This window comes from Cavia porcellus, unplaced genomic scaffold, assembly GCF_034190915.1.
Source record: "Cavia porcellus strain 051 isolate PalLab524CR breed Dunkin Hartley unplaced genomic scaffold, mCavPor4.1 scaffold_2, whole genome shotgun sequence".
NCBI classification, from domain to species: Eukaryota; Metazoa; Chordata; class Mammalia; order Rodentia; family Caviidae; genus Cavia; species Cavia porcellus.
In genome coordinates, this window is record NW_026947485.1 from 145,287,945 (window position 1) to 145,306,937 (window position 18,993).

Genomic DNA, 18,993 nt, shown 5'->3' on the forward strand with positions numbered 1-18,993 from the left:
CAATTCCTGTTTTACATTTTGGAAAACCTGTACATCTGGAGGCATGAGTAAATTATCACAGTCATATGAACACTTTTTGATTTTCAAATTTAGTTTTACCAAAGCATTTATAAAGTATAAAACCTTATTTTCTTATTGTTAGAAACCTAATCTTTTGATGATGAACACATTATATCACAATAGTATATTCATTAACATTTATTGGAGTATCTTCCACAAAGTTATGGAGAGCATCATAGCTTCCTATTTGTGAATAAAGGCCAGAAGAATTTTTTCCCAGGCGGCTGCTACGTTAGTCACGAAAAGAAAACTTGACCAATACTTTTCCTATCATGAAGGGTCCCCATTTAATTAGCATAACAAATATCTGATTACCTATGAGAAAACCAAATATGACATAGTGACCAGATTGAAACTCAGCCGGAAACATACCTCTAAGTCAAATTAAGCTATTAACAAGTGATCAAAAAAAAAAAAAAAAAAAAAAAAGGAAAAAGAGAAAAAAAAATATTGAGCTTAAATTAAAGAAAAAGAAAGCTTCTCACAGATAGGACAAATGAATAAGCAATATATACAGACAATCTGCTCACAATATCTAATAGCAACCGATTATATTTCTGGGCAATTTAAATTTAATAAATCTTTTATTACTTTAGAAGTTCATAATTATAAATTTATAGACTAGTCAGAAATTTTTTGTAGGTCTATTAACAAAGATCTCTTACAAGAAAATTTGGAAGGAATAAAAACTTACCTATAAATAATATATACATTTGTGTTTAATTTTGTTTTAAGAAACCTTACAATTTTCACGTCCCCTTTTATGTAACATTCAACACAGTTGTCTCTGTTTACTCCGTCACTTACTTAGATCTTCTTTTTCCATTTTTGGATACCATTTTTGGGGTATCCTGGGTCAATTTCTTTAATTAACCTTATGTGGGATCTGGTCCTGTCTTTGTCTATTGACTATGGAGTGGTCTCTGAAGCATCACTACCTTAGGACTGAGCATCACCTTTTTGAAAGGTGGAACCTACTCCTTCTCTGTGTCAGGATTCATGGTACAGTTAAATAGCACACTCTGTCACCCAGATCAGTCAGCATTTTCTGGAAAAATACAAGCATATCATCAAATTAAGCACTGGACAAGGTCCCTTCCATTGTCCACTATGATGGACCCTTCTTAACTTTCCAAAGGACTCTTCCTGACCTTCCAAAAGATGATTTCTAACTTTCCAAAGGATCCTCCCCATCTTGTTTTCCTTTAACTAACTGAATTTAATTTCTGCTGTTCAAGTCTATCCATTATATGATTTAAAAAGTTAATAGTATATAATGCCAAGTGAAGTCTATTATGAGATGTAAATTTTGTAGAGAAGGATTCCCCTTTTTGTTTTTATATTTGAATTTTGAGTGTACTATGAGCATATTCAAATATTCCTTGACATTGTGGGTATAAGCAATTCTTGTGGTAAGGGAAATGTGAAAATTTCACAAAACATTTGCAAAGCAGCACTCATATAAGCTGGGCCACTGTCAGTCTAGTGTCTCTGTGCAGCCAAGGGTACTAAAGGCATCCAAGCAATGAGCTATGATATGTTTAGCTACTTCATCAGTGTGGGCAGAAGCAAAAATAAATGCCAAGGAAGTAACCACTGAAAAGTGGAACCAGGATAGAGAGCCAAACTCAGGAATGTGAATTCCATAGATTTGCACAGATGATCTAGGTATAATCTTCAAGGTATAATCTCCCATAGGGAGTAAAAGAAGATGAATTATGCATAGGAACATGTTTAACAATTTGTCAGGAGTATACAGTGACAGTGGGCACAAACTGACAATAGTGGCATTTCCCTTAATAAGAGGCTCTGGCAATTGGGAATGAGAACATAAATACTGATTAAATGGGGACATGGTGCGATTCAATAGCAAGCTGGAGAATGTGAGGCAGATGAAAAGGATTATCCTGATAAGAGTGAATGATGACAGTTTCAATGTGGTATATCATACCACAAACATAAGCACTGTCTGAATAAAGGTTAATTGGAATTGATGAATAATCTCTTAAGGTCCATATAACAGCCTGCAATTTAGTCTTTTTTATAGAATAAGAATCCATATCCTGTATTCAGAAAGAGAAAGCTGTACCTCTTGAGCTTGATGCAGAGCCACCTGTGAAAACAGACACCTGCCACTACAGAAACGGAGCTTTTTCTAGAAGGAATGATAAAAAATGTGTGAGGGGAGGGGCTGGAGATTTAGCTCAGCGGCATAAGTGCCTGCCTTGCAAGCAGGCAGTTGTGAGTTCGATCCCTGGTACCGATAAAAAACAAAAAAGACAAAAAAAAAATGTGTGAGGGAAGCAAATTGAATTAATATCCTGGAGGATAATAATAATCAGTAACACTAGGGAGGTTAGCTAATGTGGTTTGCCAAGAGGATGAGAATTGCCATAACCATTGCTCTTGAACAGAAGAAAAGGAAACAATGATATTTTGAACTGTCACAGATAAAATGCTGAGCACATATTTGCCCTTGTTCAACCAGTCCTGCCACACATACAAGCTGTATAACTATACCGCTATCTCTATTAGTTCATCAAAAAGAAGTTTGTGCTTTCATTGTTCGATTGCTTGATCATTTTTTTCATGCCTATATCTTGTAACATGAACAACTACTTTGAAAATAACAACAAACAATATACTAACCAGTGTTAATCTCCTATTACTTTGTTTTGAAATTTTCTATCATTGTTTTTATTCTTTTTTTGTTTTTAAAATAAAAAAAAAATTGAAAAAGGAGTTTTATGTAGACCATATGGCAAACGTAGCCATTGTAAAGGGCCTTGAGACTGCCAAAGGACCTCAGTGAATATATACTGAGCTGGTAGAATAATTAAAAATATTGACAAAGATGGGTCAACTCTAGAGAAATGAGCATTAAAGAGAACCAGATTAACGTTGTCAAAGGAAGTTTTAGCCTCCGAAATACATGCTGTTGAGAAGTGGAGAACAGATTCCCCTTAAGGATATCAAAGAGAGTAGCTAATTCATGAGTTGTGAGCTTAAGAGCTGGGTGGAGCCAGTGAATATTATCAAGTAGAGGCTGAAAATCAGATAGGGCTGCAAGATGATTAACCTGATTCTTAACAATTTGGAGCACAATATGTCTCTGTTGGATAAGGTGACCCAAATATGAAAAAGGTGCCATAGTTTACATGTTTTGGGGGCTGACTATGAGGCCTGAATTATATGAAGGACATCATTCAATTTGAGAACTATCCGGTGCATAGTGGATGAGGATTTATCTGCTAGAATAATGTCATCCATGTAATGAACAAAATAAGCAAATGGGTGAGCTTGATGGACTGGTAAAATGGCTGCACTCACAAACTCTTGACCTAGGATCAGACTATTTGTCATTACTATGGCAGACAGTGCCATTGGTAATCGCACATAATGGTAGGTAAACTAAAGGTAAAATACTTTTTATCTTGAATATGGAGAAATACTGTAAATAAGCAGTCTTTTAAATCAAACACCTTGAGGGAAAAGTGCAGAGAAATAGCTACAGTACTAGGCAATTCTGTTTGAAGTATTCCCATAAGTTCCATGGTTTGATTAATGACTGCACATTCTGTAATAATCTCCACCATCCGGACTTACTTTTTATCACAAAAATTCGAGTATTTCAAGGGCTATTGGAGGATTCCAGATGTCTTTCCATTGTCTGTTTATTAACTAGTGAATGAGTTGCTGTAAGCTTCTCCTGAATGAGAGGCCATTGATCAACTCAAACAGGGTCATCAGGTATCCAAGGCACCTTACACAACATCCATGGTGTCAGAGAAGAAGTCAAGGTCCCTCCTGAAAATGTGAGTGAGTAGTCTATACCAAGATGTCCCTTTTAGGGATACCTGGAAGAGCTTCTCTCTTTCCTTGATTGTTTTTAACATGCCATTGAGTGGGAAGGAAACCTTGTTATAACATCTGATGAGTCAACAAAGAGTTAGGATTTACCAAATATGCTCCCTTAACCTGCAATTCTTCATGGCCTTATAGATTGACTGATGCATGGAGAAGAATATAGGTGGAAAATGTCTAAAATGAACTTATGCATCCCTCCACGTTAACAATTTAGCACTTCTGTAGTGTGAGGAATACTGGGTTCCCACGTAAATCTGCAGTTGCTATAACCAGGGGCCATAATACAGGCCAGTGGTGTTGGGTACTAACTGAACCTCTGCACCTGTATCTAAAAACCCTTTAAATATTTTCCTGCAATAATCAACTCCTCCTCACGATGATCCTATTTAATCTGTTGGACTCAAAAGGCATGTGAAGATCCAAAACCCTTAAATCCTTTCTCCTTATTTATAGAATTTTCTTTGTCCAAAGAATAATGACCAATTGAGCAATATGAGAGTCTGGAGAATTTCAGTAGTGTTTTGAATAGTTTGAACTATAACTTTGATTTCCCCTGTATAATCAGCATGAATGACACAAAGTAAAATCTTGAAATCTTTTGAAGTGAGATGCTGAGGCCTAGCAGGAGGCCCACTGTTCACTGAGGCAGAGGTCCCAGGACTCTTATATGAATAGCCTCCAGTAGGAATAGGGTCCCATTTCAAATGTTAGTATGGATCTGGGTGAGGAACTAAGGTCCAAGACTTCACTGTCTTTTGTCACTCAACAGAGATCAGAAACATGCTTGAGGTGGAACGTAAGGATGGTGAGAAATTAGGGGAAGTGCTGTCACTGTTTGGTGGGCCAGCATAGGCCCTGCTGGACATTTCCCAGAATGACTCTGTCTTCCACATCATTTTTGAAACTAAATTCACTTACCCCGTGTTTATTTTGTCTACTTTTTATACATATACAAGAAGGTTTTGTTGAAGGGACACACAATGGCTATGTTGCCCTTTCCTGGGCAACAGAGCAATTATAGGCAAAATGTCCCCCACATGCATAGCTGAAACAAATCATTTTGTTGCTTCTTTTCCTCCAGACTGTGGGTGAATAGCCTGAGTCCTAGCTGCTGCCAAGGCAGCCCCATGTACATACGAGGGCTCCATGTCCAGAAATCCAAATCATCTCAGACAGTGGCCCATTTTTATGGGTTTGTAACATCTCTTAAACCATTTATTTGCATTTCAAAAGGCCACTTATTGAACAGCTAATTTGTTAACCTCTGAATTATTGATAATCCTCTCACTAGCCTGCCATAGGTTTGCCACAAAATCCTGCAAGTGTTCATCAGGACCCTGCCAGATGGAGGTCAGATTAAGAGATGTCTCAGCCCTTGAAAGATGTTCCCTCAAAGCCCTTATGGTAGCTATTTTAGCTTGTTCATATACTTGTAATTTAAAAGTAAGTTTATTATTTGTGACAACAAAGGCACCTTCTCCAGTTAACATATCTTTTTAATTGCTATACTGTGAGTAGCATTGCAAATAGTCTGATTTGCACACAATTCAAAAACTATTTTCCTTCTACAATAAATAATCCTCAGACATAAACGTGCTTTAGTTATTTCATTCTAATTGTTTTGGTGTCATAACTTGTTCTATAAGTTCTATTATACCTAAGGCAAAAGAGGCCGTGGCACTTATGTAGCAGCAGCTTGTTTGAAGGCCTAAAGGGCCTTTATGAAGATGTGTGACTTATCCTAGATTATTAGAGACTTGGAGTTCAGCAACAGGATAGACATGTTGACATCCGTCCTTAGACTCCCTCACCAGTGTGGCTTCTTTTAATACTATTTGCAAAGGAGAAAAAGAGAATTATTCTACTCCTTAAGAGGTAGAAGTTTCAACTTGTGATGTAACAAGGTTTCTCTGAGCAGAAGAGGCAGAAGCTGCCACTCATGGTAGTTAATGTTAGGAGTTTTATCTTGGGCAGCTGTGAAACTCAGGCTGTAGTGAAACACTCCTCTAAGGAGGAACGCTCTTTTGCCCCGATCATTCTTTGCGTCTCTGACTGAGCAAACACAGATGGTTCCAGCTCTAACAATGGGGCTGTTACCTTCTTATTCCTTTTTTTCTCTGGAATTGGTTTTAAAATTCTCTATGTTCATCTCAACATATGCACCACAATTGAGACAGTCCCTGATCCAGGTCCACAAAAGAAAAATAAGTATGTGAATTAATAATAGAACAAAGATTTGTGTATACATTTGTTGTTCTTGAAAACTTACTTGCCTAATATCTGATAAAATCAATATACCACTCTCTCTTTGGCTTTTCTTAAGCTTGCTTCTCTCTATACCTTCTCTTAGCCTGTCTCTCTCCTGTGTGCACACATCTGGATGTCTCCTTGTTATGGTTTGAAAACTGGTGGTCAACTTAATGCCAGCTGGATTACATCAGCATGCATTGAGAGAAGATTCTCCACCTGAGGAGGGTTGCCAGGATAAATAGGTGGAGAAGAAGAGAGGTGTTGAGAGGGTTGAGACGTTAAGGAGGCATTGTGGATTCTCCTACGAGTTGCTGTCTGAGCTGTTGGTTAAGCAATGTTGAGCATTGCTTCCTGGCTCCGGAGGGGAAGACATGTGCTGCCTGGTCTCCAGGATGAACTCATCACGCTGCTTCCTGGCATGTACCCAACTGTGCTTGTTGTCGGAGGAGCTCAGGGCCTCCATGTTGCTGAGGACGGCTGTGGTGCCTTTCAGGACAGCCCCGCTCTTTGTTGTGAGTGTGAATTCTCAGCTCCAGTTCATCCCAGTCCCAGCTCCCTCATCCCACTAGCACAGCTCCTTCATCCTGCTGGCATAGACTTTCTGGCTTCCACCGCTGGCCCTTGGGTCTTCCCGGCACAGATCTGTAAAAGAGACTGGCATGAGTCCTTCTTGTGGGCTCTGGACCTCCAGTTGGACTCATGGGAGGCACTGTCCTGAGCTCTGGGTTTTTATCTGGACTCATGTGGGACATTGCCGTGGGGTTTAGGCTCTTGACTAAATAATCTATGTCTTTGGTGTTGTGGATAGATTTCCTGCATTTTCTTGTGTTAACTTCCAGTGACCATTATAAAAATATTATGAACTCCATGTCCTAATCCTAGTTGTTCTCTGTGTACAACCCCTGACCACAACACTCCTCTTACCTGCTATCCACTGTGTTTCATTGTTCCATGGGTTCCCATCCAGGCACCAAATGCCATGTATGTGTAGCTCTCAGTATTCTCAGGGTGAAGCTGGTGAAAGGATGGAGGAAAAAAAAAAGAGTCAGAAAACTGATGCCATGTGGAGCCCTCTCTCCTGGGAAATAAGAAGAGGGAGGAGGAGGAGGAGAAGGAGCAATGGATCCAGGGGCTGCAGCATGTTTACTTATACACTGAGAGGCTGAGTATCACATGAAACCTCACTGTCTAATAGTTTATCCTCATGGCTTACTTCTGGTGCCCAGTGTTCTTGAGACTAGAGCACGTGACTTGCCTCAGATTCTTTGTGTTCTTGAGGCTGGCCTTGCTCCAGCCCAGCACACATGCAGATATCACTGCTAAGAATACACTTACCGTGGATATATAAACATGCCAACAATTTAATAACTGAATCAAATAACTGCGAGATATATAGCAAACTGATCTGGAGCCAAAATGAGCCAATCTGGTACACTGTTGCGTATGCCCGCTGTATTTTAAGAAAGGGGGCACTGCAGTCTCATGATCAATTTAGCACCTGATAATGTTTATAAAAAAACAAGACTTGCAAGACATACCTGAGGAGATGACGAGATGCACAAGAGGGCAGCTTTGCAGAAATGGTGGGAGAGTAAATCTCTGCTTCCATCACTAGAGTCCAGCTTCTTTACTAACTCAATATATTCATTGTATACAGTCAAACCTAATCTCCTTTGCACTTCAGCCACCGTCATTGCCAAGAACATCGGTCTTCCCATTATATACTACTCCCTTTCATAGTAGGAGTATTTTGTGATAAGTTGAGCAAAGAATGGCAACTAAATCCATCTGTAAAGGATTTGGGTTCTAGACAACAGAAGTTATTATTTCAGAAAATCCATGCACTAAAACCTATAACTTTTTTCTCATTGATATAATTAGTTCGTCATTAAAGACTGCTGTCAATATTGAGTAAAATACAAAATGAAAGCATAAGATAAAAGAAAAGTCTTACTTCGGAGAGCTTTTAGGAGTCTGTCATAATTTTGCTCCAAGCCCTGTTTACTCTTTTGTGTAGTTTTGTTTAGTTTTGTTTCCTTTTTTGCCCTTAAAAATGACCAGCAGTTATTAGAATAAATGAAGAGATTACTATGACCACATTTAAACCTCATCATTTGTCTTGATTTCCCCAGTTAGCAGAGTTTCTAACAAAAGGTGGAAATTTTCACTTTCAGAGAAAAAAGCAATTAAGAAAGTGCTGAAATTACTTTTTAAGATTCTAAATTTATTGCAAATAAGACATTAACATCATTATCTATCAGAAGTCAAGTGTCTAGGATCTGCCAACCATTTGAGTGGCTAGGCTACCTCAAATTAACCACTTAAATTAGTATACCATTATTTATTTAATGGTCCTCTGTATTCTTTAACATCATTAATCAAACCCAAGTGAACTAGTCAATTTCTTGTCTAAAATATGGGACAGAAAGAGGATTGATTTGCTTTTCAATATTGCTGTATTTGTAATACATGAAATGAGAATTTGCAGTTCAGCTATTCTAAATTCACATGAGAAAGAAACATGAAAACTAATCATAGGAAACATGATATGCAATTTGGGGAGATAATACTCTAGTCTCCTGTTATGAGTTGTATCTAGCTCTTCCCCCAAAAGCCTCAAGGGTGCATAATGGAGTTTTATAGAGCATGCGAATATAGACGAAGGGTGTGTGATCGCTAAACCCATCAGTTTAGCACTCTTCTGGGTGACATAGTGGGAAGCCCCACTCTGAGTGTGGGGGGCACCAACCAAAAGACTTAGAGCCTGGGTAGAATATAAAGGGAAGTGGAGGCTGCTTCTGCTCCCTGCTTACCTTGCTGTGGACTGTTTCTCCTCTGAAAAACCTCTCTGCCTTGCTGCCAGAGGACTATGCACAGAAACCTCTAAAAATATGGGCTAAAATAAACTTTTCTTCCTTTAATTTGTTGGTGTGCATTATTTTGTCAAGAAAGGAGGAAAGTAATCATTGTTTTTGATTTTCTCAGATACGTCTTGAGCCATGTATACTTTTATTGTGTAAATTAAAAGCACAGATGTCTAAAATTTGTTGTATTTAATCTCCCAAGTGATTCTACTTTTTTTAACTTTTCAAATCATGTATTGCATAATCATTTAATGTTGACACATCTCATACATACTATTTTTTTTTAAAAAAAGAAGGGAAAAGTAAATCAATTTCAAAATAAGATAACAGGACAATAACAAAAATTAATACACTGCATATTGTTATCTTCAGAGTAGTTACTCGGGGTACAAAACAGAGACATGAGTTATTGTCCAGACAATACTATCCCAAACATTTCTTTTCAATTAACTAAGAGAAACTAGCAGTGTAACTACCTTAACTCTCTTGTGTTTTATACATATATATGTATGTATATATAACTATCTTGTTATATATTATATATAACATATGTTATTATATATGTGATATATATGTTAAGTATCTTGTTATACATATGTATATGACTATAAATATATATGAGGTTTACCCTAAATCAATGTCAGTTGTTTAATAATTTAAGAACATTTCTATTAAATATTAAGTTAAAAAATGTAGACATTGTAGATGTAAAGCTTACCAAAAATGGTCAAAGAATATTTTCTCAATAAGTTATTTATCTCAGAAATATAAATAAATGCACCATTAGTTACCATAGTAATCAACTTTGTTTATATTTCTGATGCAAATGAAAAGAACAAAAATTAACTACATGTTAAAATATTACAATATATTTATTATAAACTCTTCCCTTTGTTTATTGTAAAGTCAAAACTTTGCTTTTAAATAAGCATCACAGAAAAATGAAGTTTCCAATGAAAGAAAACATAAGGCCTTTCTTCTGTGCTTTTGGAATCACAGGAGGAAGGTGATACCCTTGAGAAAACAATAAAGGTAAGATTATTTTATTCCATCAAACTCTTCTCTTTTTGGAAGAGGCTAAAACATCATGGTACAAGTAAATCAGAGTGGACACAGTATAAAAACCATTCTGCTGTAAAAGTCTTGTCTGTAATATAGCTTAGGTTTATACTTAGGTTTACACAAATGTAAAAGAAATTCTTTTGGAAATTTTTCAAGCAGAAGAGTTAAGTAGGATTCATTTAACAAAAATTTTTGAAGGATGTATAAATGTTTATGAAGGAAAAGAGAAGAAAAAATATTAGTTAGGTGGTAAATATCAGACATAAAATGGCAAGTTTGGAAATTCCCTCTCTGTTGGTATATTCCAGGAAACATGTAAAAGAAAGAAAGAAAGCATAGAAAGCCCTGCAGAGGAGGAGCTGGGCAGATCTGGGGTGCCCTCACCGGCCTCTCTGCGTGTCTGGAGGACTCTGGATATCTGCGCCCAGACTGCTGGAGTTCCCTCAGGCTTCCAGGTGCAGTGAAGGAGAGAGGTGGGTTTGAGGCTTCCACATCAGCCTCCCCATTCCCGGCTTCATTTGGAGACCTGCTGAGCTCCCGATAGGTGGGCTGGCCCACACTACCAGCCTAGCCCAGCCTGTTTAGCTGCCGCGCCTGGCCATAGGTCTGCAGAGGAGGAGCTGGGCAGATCTGGGGTGCCCTCACTGGCCTCTCTGCGTGTCTGGAGGACTCTGGATATCTGTGCCCAGACTGCTGGAGTTCCCTCAGGCTTCCAGGTGCAGTGAAGGAGAGAGGTGGGTTTGAGGCTTCCATATCAGCCTCCCCATTCCCGGCTTCACTTGGAGACCTGCTGAGCTCCCCATAGGTGGGCTGGCCCACACTACCAGCCTAGCCCAGCCTGTTTAGCTGCCGCGCCTGGCCATTGGTCTGCAGAGGAGGAGCTGGGCAGATTTGGGGTGCCTGCATCGGCCTCTCCATGTGTCTGGAGGACAGTGGATATCTCTGCAACCAGGGAGGGTCCACAGGTTCCTGAAGCACTGTGGCCTGTGGTGAGTACCCTAACCCGGGTGCGATTGAAGAACTGTGGAGCTTCCAAGGGGCAGGTGGGCGCACAGTGTCCCTGAGGCCCAGCTTGTCTGGAACTGCGGAGTTCTGAGCAGGCAGAGGAGGGCCACTGGTTCTGTAGGCCTAATGGCTTGGGGTAGTGCGGTGCCAGAGTCTCAGTAGCTCCAAACATAGAAGGGGATTTTCAACAGATCCTGAGGAAGCTTTCAAATAACACTTGAAACACAGAAATATAGGAAAATGACAAAACGAAAGACCAAATTACAACCTCAAACCTCCAGCCCATCTCAAGAAACCCTAGGAGCGATGTATATAGAAGAAAATATATCCCATCCACCTCATATATCGGACACAATAGACACTGAAATTGACAAGCAACTCCAGGAAGCTTTAAAGAAATTCAAACTCGAAATAATCTCCCAGATAAAAGAAGAAATGATAAAAGAAATGAAAGAGATTCTAAATATATCTAAAGAAAACACAGATAAAAAATTGGAGGAACTAAACAAAAAGATAGAATCCCTAGACGAGCAATATAAGAAACAAACAGAATACATAATGCAGATGCACAGAGATATACAGGAAATAAAAAACTCCACTGAAAGTTGTAAAAACCGCCTTAATGAAAGTGAAGATAGAATTTCAGACCTTGAAGACAGGATTGCAGCTAGTGAACAGGAAAGGAAAGATCTTTTGAAAATAACAAGGAACCAGGAAACAACAATTCAACAACTGCAAGACGATGCAAAGAAGAATAACATAAGAATGATAGGGATTAATGAAAGAGAGGGAGACAACATGAAGGATGTCAGGAGGATATTTAGAGAAGTAATAACTGAAAATTTCCCAAGCATGAGATCAGAAACTGACATCAGGATCAGTGAAACATATAGAACTCCAAACAGTCATAACCAAAATAAAACTACACCCAGACATATAATAATCACCATCCCAGAAATCCAACACAAGAATAGATTATTAAAAGCTGTCAGAGAGAAAAGACAGATCACTTATAAAGGAAAACCTATCAGAATCACAGCAGACTTCTCAGCACAAACGATAAAGTCAAGAAGAGCATGGAGTGAAGTATTCCAGATCCTAAAGCAAAATGATTTCCAACCAAGACTGATATATCCTGCAAAACTATCATTCAAAATAGATGGTGCAATACGATACTTCCATGACAAAGAACAGCTGAAGAACTTCATGAACACCAAACCAACCCTGCAAAAAATATTGAAAGACAGTTTAGATACACAAAGGAAAAAACCACTAAGCAAAGCAAATAATTAAACAGAACCAAAAGATAAAGATGCAACAGCAGAGAGATAACATTCCTACAATTAACCAGCATTTAACAGTAATAACCATTAATGTAAATGGTCTCAATGCACCAATCAAAAGAAACAGACTAGCAGAATGGATCAAGAAACAAAATCCAACCATATGCTGTTTACAGGAAACCCATCTAACCCAGAAAGATACTCACAGACTGAAAGTCAAAGGATGGTAAACAATTCTTCATGCAGCAGGAATCCAAAAAAAGGCAGGAGTAGCCATTCTGTTTGCAGACAACATGAACTTTAAACCAACAATGACCATAAAGGACAAAGAAGGTCACTACATACTCGTAAGGGGAAAACTCCAAGAGGAAGAGATAACTATCTTAAATATATACGCACCAAACTCCAGAGCACCCAGTTATATAAAACAATTATTAACAGAAATGAAAACTCAAATTGTCAGTAACACAATTGTAACAGGAGACCTTAATACACCACTGACACCAAGGGACAGATCAACCAGACAGAAAATGAGCAAAGAAATAACAGAACTGAATCACACCTGTGAACAAATGGGTATGATAGACATATACAGAATATTCCACCCAACAACATCAGAATACACATTCTTCTCAGCAGTACATGGATCATTTTCTAAAATAGACCATATATTAGCTCACAGAACATATTTAAGCAAATGCAAAAGAGTTGAAATCATCCCTTGCATATTATCGGATCATAGCGCTCTGAAATTAGAAATTAATGACAAAGGATACTGCAAAAACTCCGCAAACACATGGAAACTAAATAACACACTCTTGAGTAATCAGTGGGTCACAGAAGAAATTAAAGAAGAAATTAAACAATACCTGAAAGAAAATGAAAATGCAGATACACTTACCGGAATCTGTGGGATGCAATGAAAGCCGTTCTGAGAGGAAAATTTATTGCACTGAGTTCCCACATCAGGAAAACAGAACGAATACAAATAAATAACTTGATGTTACACCTCAAACAGCTAGAAAAAGAAGAGCAAGTCAAGCCCAAAGCCAAAAGAAGAGAGGAAATTATAAAAATCAGAGCAGAAATCAATGCAATAGAGACTAAGAAAACAATCCAAAGAATCAACGAATCAAAGAGTTGGTTCTTTGAAAGAATAAATAAAATCGATAAGCCCCTAGCCAACCTTATTAAAAAAAGGAAAGAAAAAGCTCAAATTCATGCAATAAGAAATGAAAAAGGAGAAATCACTACAGACCCAATAGAAATACAGAAGATCATCAACACCTATTTCGAAAACTTCTACTCTCAAAAGTTTGATAACACAGAAGAAATAGACAGATTCTTAGAAGCATATGAAGTACCAAAGCTAGATCAAGAGGATATAAAACTGTTGAATAACCCAATCTCTGCTAATGAAATTGAGAATGTAATTGGGTCCTTGCCCACCAAGAAGAGCCCAGGCCCAGATGGATTCACTGCAGAATTCTACAAGAAATATAAAGAAGACCTAATGCCAACACTCCTCAAACTATTCAATGAAATTGAAAGGGAAGCAATCCTTCCTAAGTCATTCCTGGAGGCAAATATTACTCTAGTACCAAAACCTGAGAAAGACCCAACTATAAAAGAGAACTATAGACCGATCTCCCTAATGAACACAGATGCAAAAATCCTCAATAAAATATTGGCAAATAGGATCCAGCAAATCATCAAGAAGATTATACACCATGACCAAGTGGGATTCATCCCAGGAATGCAAGGATGGTTCAACATACGCAAATCAATAAATGTAATCCACCATATCAATAAAGCCAAAAATAAGAATCACATGGTCATCTCTATAGATGCAGAAAAAGCCTTCGATAAGGTCCAACACTTATTCATGATAAGAACTTTACAGAAAATTGGAATAAATGGTCTTTACCTCAATATAATAAAGGCCATTTATGACAAACCAACAGCCAGCATCATACTAAATGGCCAAAAATTGAAAGCCTTTACTTTAAAATCGGGTACAAGACAAGGATGTCCTTTATCACCACTCCTATTTAAAATAGTACTGGAAGTACTAGCCAGAGCAATTAGGCAAGAAAGAGAAATAAAAGGGGTAAAGATAGGAAAAGAAGAAGTTAAATTATCATTGTTTGCAGATGACATGATACTCTACATAGAAGACCCCCTAAACTCCATTGAAATACTCTTAGATACAATAAATAAATTCAGTAATGTGGCTGGATACAAAATCAATACTCAGAAATCAATAGCATTCCTATACACGAACAACAAAATTACAGAGAGGGAAATAAGAGAAACTGGACTATTCACATTAGCAAGCAAAAAAATGAAATATTTAGGAATTACTCTTACGAAAGAAGTGAAAGACTTATACAGTGAAAATTATAATACACTGAAAAAGGAAATTGAAGATGATCTCAGAAAATGGAAAGACATCCCTTGCTCATGGATAGGAAGAACAAACATTGTGAAAATGGCCATTCTCCCAAAACTGTTATACAGATTCAATGCAATCCCAATAGAAATACCATCAACATACCTTATAGATCTAGAGAAATCACTCCTAAATTTCATCTGGAACCAGAAGAGACCTAGAATCGCAAAGGCAATTCTAAGAAGCAAAGACAAAGCAGGAGGCATCACAATCCCTGACTTGAAGTTATACTACAAAGCAACAGTAGTAAAATCAACATGGTATTGGAATCAAAACAGAGCTGAAGATCAGTGGAATAGATTAGAAGATACAACCACAACTACGAACACACTCAACCACATTATTTTTGATAAAGGAGCCAAGCAGGTTCACTGGAAGAACGACAGTCTCTTTAATAAATGGTGCTGGAAAAACTGGCTCTCCATTTGCCGAAAACTAAAGCTAGACCCATATCTATCACCATGTACTAAATTAAAATCTAAATGGGTCAAAGATCTGAATATTAAAACAGAAACACTAAATCTATTGGAAGACAAAATAGGTAGAAACCTTGGAGACATAGGAGTAGGTAAAGAATTCATGAACAGGACTCAAACCGCACGGGAAATACTTCCCAGAATCAATAACTGGGACCACTTCTTATTAAAAAGTTTCTGCATGTCAAAAGAAATCTCCAGCATAGTGAAAAGAAAACCCACAAACTGGGAAAAGATTTTAGTGAACTCTCTCTCAGACAAGGGCCTCTTGTCTAAAACATATAAAGAATTAAAGAAACTCAGACCTCCGAAATTCAAAGATCCAATCCAAAAATGGGCATCTGAGATGAATATGCAATTCTCAGATGAAGAAATGCAAATGGCAAATAAATACATGAAAAAATGCTCATCATCATTGGTCATTAGAGAAATGCAAATTAAAACCACACTGAGATACCATCTCCCTCCTGAAAGAATGGCCAGGATCAAGAAAACCGACAACAAATGCTGGAGAGGCTGTGGGGAAAAAGGAACTCTCCTGCACTGCTGGTGGGAGTGTAGACTGGTACAGCCTTTGTGGAGATCTGTCTGGAGATTTCTCAAAAAGTTGGGACTGGAAATCCCATTTATTCCAGCTATTCCACTTCTAGGCATATTCCCAGAAGAACTGAAAGCATCATACCACAGTGATATATGTGCACCTATGTTTATAGCAGCACAATTTGTAATCGCCAGATCTTGGAAACAACCCAAGTGCCCATCAACTGAGGAATGGATAAAAAAGTTGTGGTATTTCTATACAATGGAGTATTATTCAGCTATAAAGAAGGATCACATTGAGATATTTATCAATAAATGGGCGCAGCTTGAGACCATACTCATTAGTGAAATAAATCAATCTCGCATGTGTGAATACCGAATAGTTTCCCTAATGTAAATAATGATTCAAATATATAAAAATATTTGGTAATCATGATTCCCCATTAGGTGGCCTTGAAGCCTTATAAAGTTTTCACTCATTAATTAGAAAGGCTTTATTCTGGGCTTCTTGATATGAAAATATTTGAAGCTAGAGTATATGAAGTTTTATCCAAATATTTCAAGGAAAAAGACACTATGGTAACTACTATTAAGTCAGGTTATAAGGTGGTGAAGTACTAGGTTGTTGAAACAGTCATGCTGTGACCTCTATTGTTATATTGTTATGTCCTGTTTTATCTCAATCTCCCCCTTATTGTTCCAAAAAAAATATTTAGTCATTTCTTATGTTTGTCTTAATTAAAGAAAAAATTCAAAAAAATTAGGATATATAAATAGTAACTCTTTTCGATTTCCTATTAACTTGTTTTGAAGTCCTGTAGTACTCCCACGATCTTGTTTTGACTGATTAGACTCTGTTCCATTCTATATGATAGTATCAAGTTTGAAGAAATAGGCAACTACTTTGAAGACAATAAGATTCACTAAGATACCCATTCTGGTTTGACTATTGTCTTCTTTGGAAGTCCTGTAATGTTTACAATGCCTAAGTTTTATTGGTCTTGTTCTCTACTGTTTTGTCCAACTTTATAATATCTAATAAGATAGACAATTCTTTTTAAGGAAACAAGGGACAACGTTGATAACCATTGTTGATAAACTTGTACTCTGTTCTACACCATGTACTATGTCTATCCTTGGTATTGACTGATAGCTTTGTTTTGCCATATTTGACTGTATTCTCCCCCCCCCCAAAGAAAGTAATAAGCCCTAAGGAGTAATAAAATCCAAGATGTGTAAATTTTGTTGTAAAAAAGAGAGGAAAAAAAAAAAAAGAAAAAGAGCTCTAACGGATATAACAGCAAGTGTGTTTGGGGGTGTTAAATAGCTGACTTTATCAATGTTTTTGGAACATTGAACACAGCTGTTTGCAGTCTCCCTGTTTGAATGTCCACCTTGTGTTCTTTGATACTGTGATTTGAGGAACTATTTTCAAGAAGATAGTGTGTAATCTACTAGCAGGTAATTTCTTACTGTTATGTTTTTTTGTTTTGTTTTGTTTTGTTTTGTTTTGTTTTGTTTTGTTTTGTAGTTCTGTATTGCGTGTACCCTTACGCCGCTTTGGTTTGTTTTGTGTTTTTCTCTTTTTCCTCTTAAATAAAAAAAAAAAAAAAAGCATAGAAAGCCAAGAGTGGAATAATAATACATCAGATAACATATCTAATCTAATAAAACAGAGTTGGGGTAAATAAAAGTGTGACCACGTTTAAACTCTCTTGGAAAGTTGTGGTAATGATATGAATCACATTGTTAACATTTTTGTTAAATGATTTATTTTTTATTAGATTAAATTTTGTTCTTTTGAATGTGAAACCATAAAGGAATCCACCACAGCTGACCCTTTGTTATTTGGGTTACATTCAGTTGCTTCAATACAAACTTTTCGTTCATAGCACAAATTTCTGCCATGATACATAATCATCTTTTACCCATTTTGACATTCTATTTGCTTTCTCATTTGTTTTTTGAAATACAGAGCTTCATATATTTCTCAATTAAACCTCAACTTTGGAAACAGTCAATGTGTAACATTTGCTAATTGAGATTTTTTGCCTCTGGTTCTACCATCCAAACTACTAAGTTAAATTCTATTTGCATGTCTCCTGAAAATTCTTTAAACATGAAGTCTGTATTCTTTCTCCAATGAAAAATGTAATGAAAATTTGAATAGATCAATTTATACAATAGTCAGGAAGCAATTCCTCAAAACTCATGTTCAAGGTACAATGGAGTTAATTATTATGTCACCCAAAATATTATAAATTCCTAGTAATGCCATTCAAGTCATTTCTTCATTTTAGTTACAAGAAGATTGGGTAAAACTTTTCCAAATAAATTTTTTGAAATCAAAGAGACTTTGATAAAGAAAGCCTGAAAAAACTATTCATATTAAAACCATAATGACTCTCGGTGAAAAATGATTTTTTTCTCTTAAATGTTCTCCAAAGCCAATGATCTATCAATGGTATATCAGTTTATTTCCCTTGAAACTTTTATATATCTTTCTAATTTTTTCAAAACTTACTATATTTAATTCAGTGATTTATCTTACTCTTATACAAAATAACATTATAAAATGTAAAATGGGATTTGTTCAATTATTTGACACTATTTAAAAAGCTAACTTAAAAATTTGCCTACTTAATCACTTGTTCTATGGTATCCAGGCTAATCTTACCTATGTCAGTATAAAAATTATCTTGAAAATATATTGAAAGGAATAGTAAATAAACTTGACCAAAAGTGAAAGTTTTATTATAAAAATACAGATTTTAAAAATCGAAAAATAAAATTAATGCATATAGCATGGCATGATTGTCATAAGACTGTGAATTTAAGTAATATACACTACAGAATTTTTCTAAAAAGATCATTTCTATTTCTATACTGTATACTACATAGATTTATATACTACAGTACATATATAGACTATACTGTAAGCAGCAAAGTTAAATCAATCCACAAATCTATGAAAGATGATAAGTCCCATTACATGGAAGGGTTACTTATTAAAACATAACCAGAAGTGTTCTCTCTCTGTCTTTCTAGAACTCTCAAATTCTTTCTTGGTTATGTTCCATACAATAATAATTATTTGAAAAGGTGATGTACAATTATATATGCATAAAACAACT

The 18,993-nt window shown here is 36.6% G+C and overlaps 1 long non-coding RNA gene across 1 annotated transcript in view; it reads right to left on the reverse strand.

Annotated features, from left to right (window-relative positions):
• Positions 1 to 7,954: 7,954 nt before the first annotated feature.
• The window catches only part of LOC134472938 (uncharacterized), a 72,878-nt gene continuing 61,839 nt past the window's right edge, over positions 7,955 to 18,993 (reverse strand). Inside the window, exon 3 of the long non-coding RNA XR_010042972.1 lies at positions 7,955 to 7,983. This is a non-coding gene — a long non-coding RNA (uncharacterized LOC134472938). The remainder of the gene's footprint in view (positions 7,984 to 18,993) is intronic.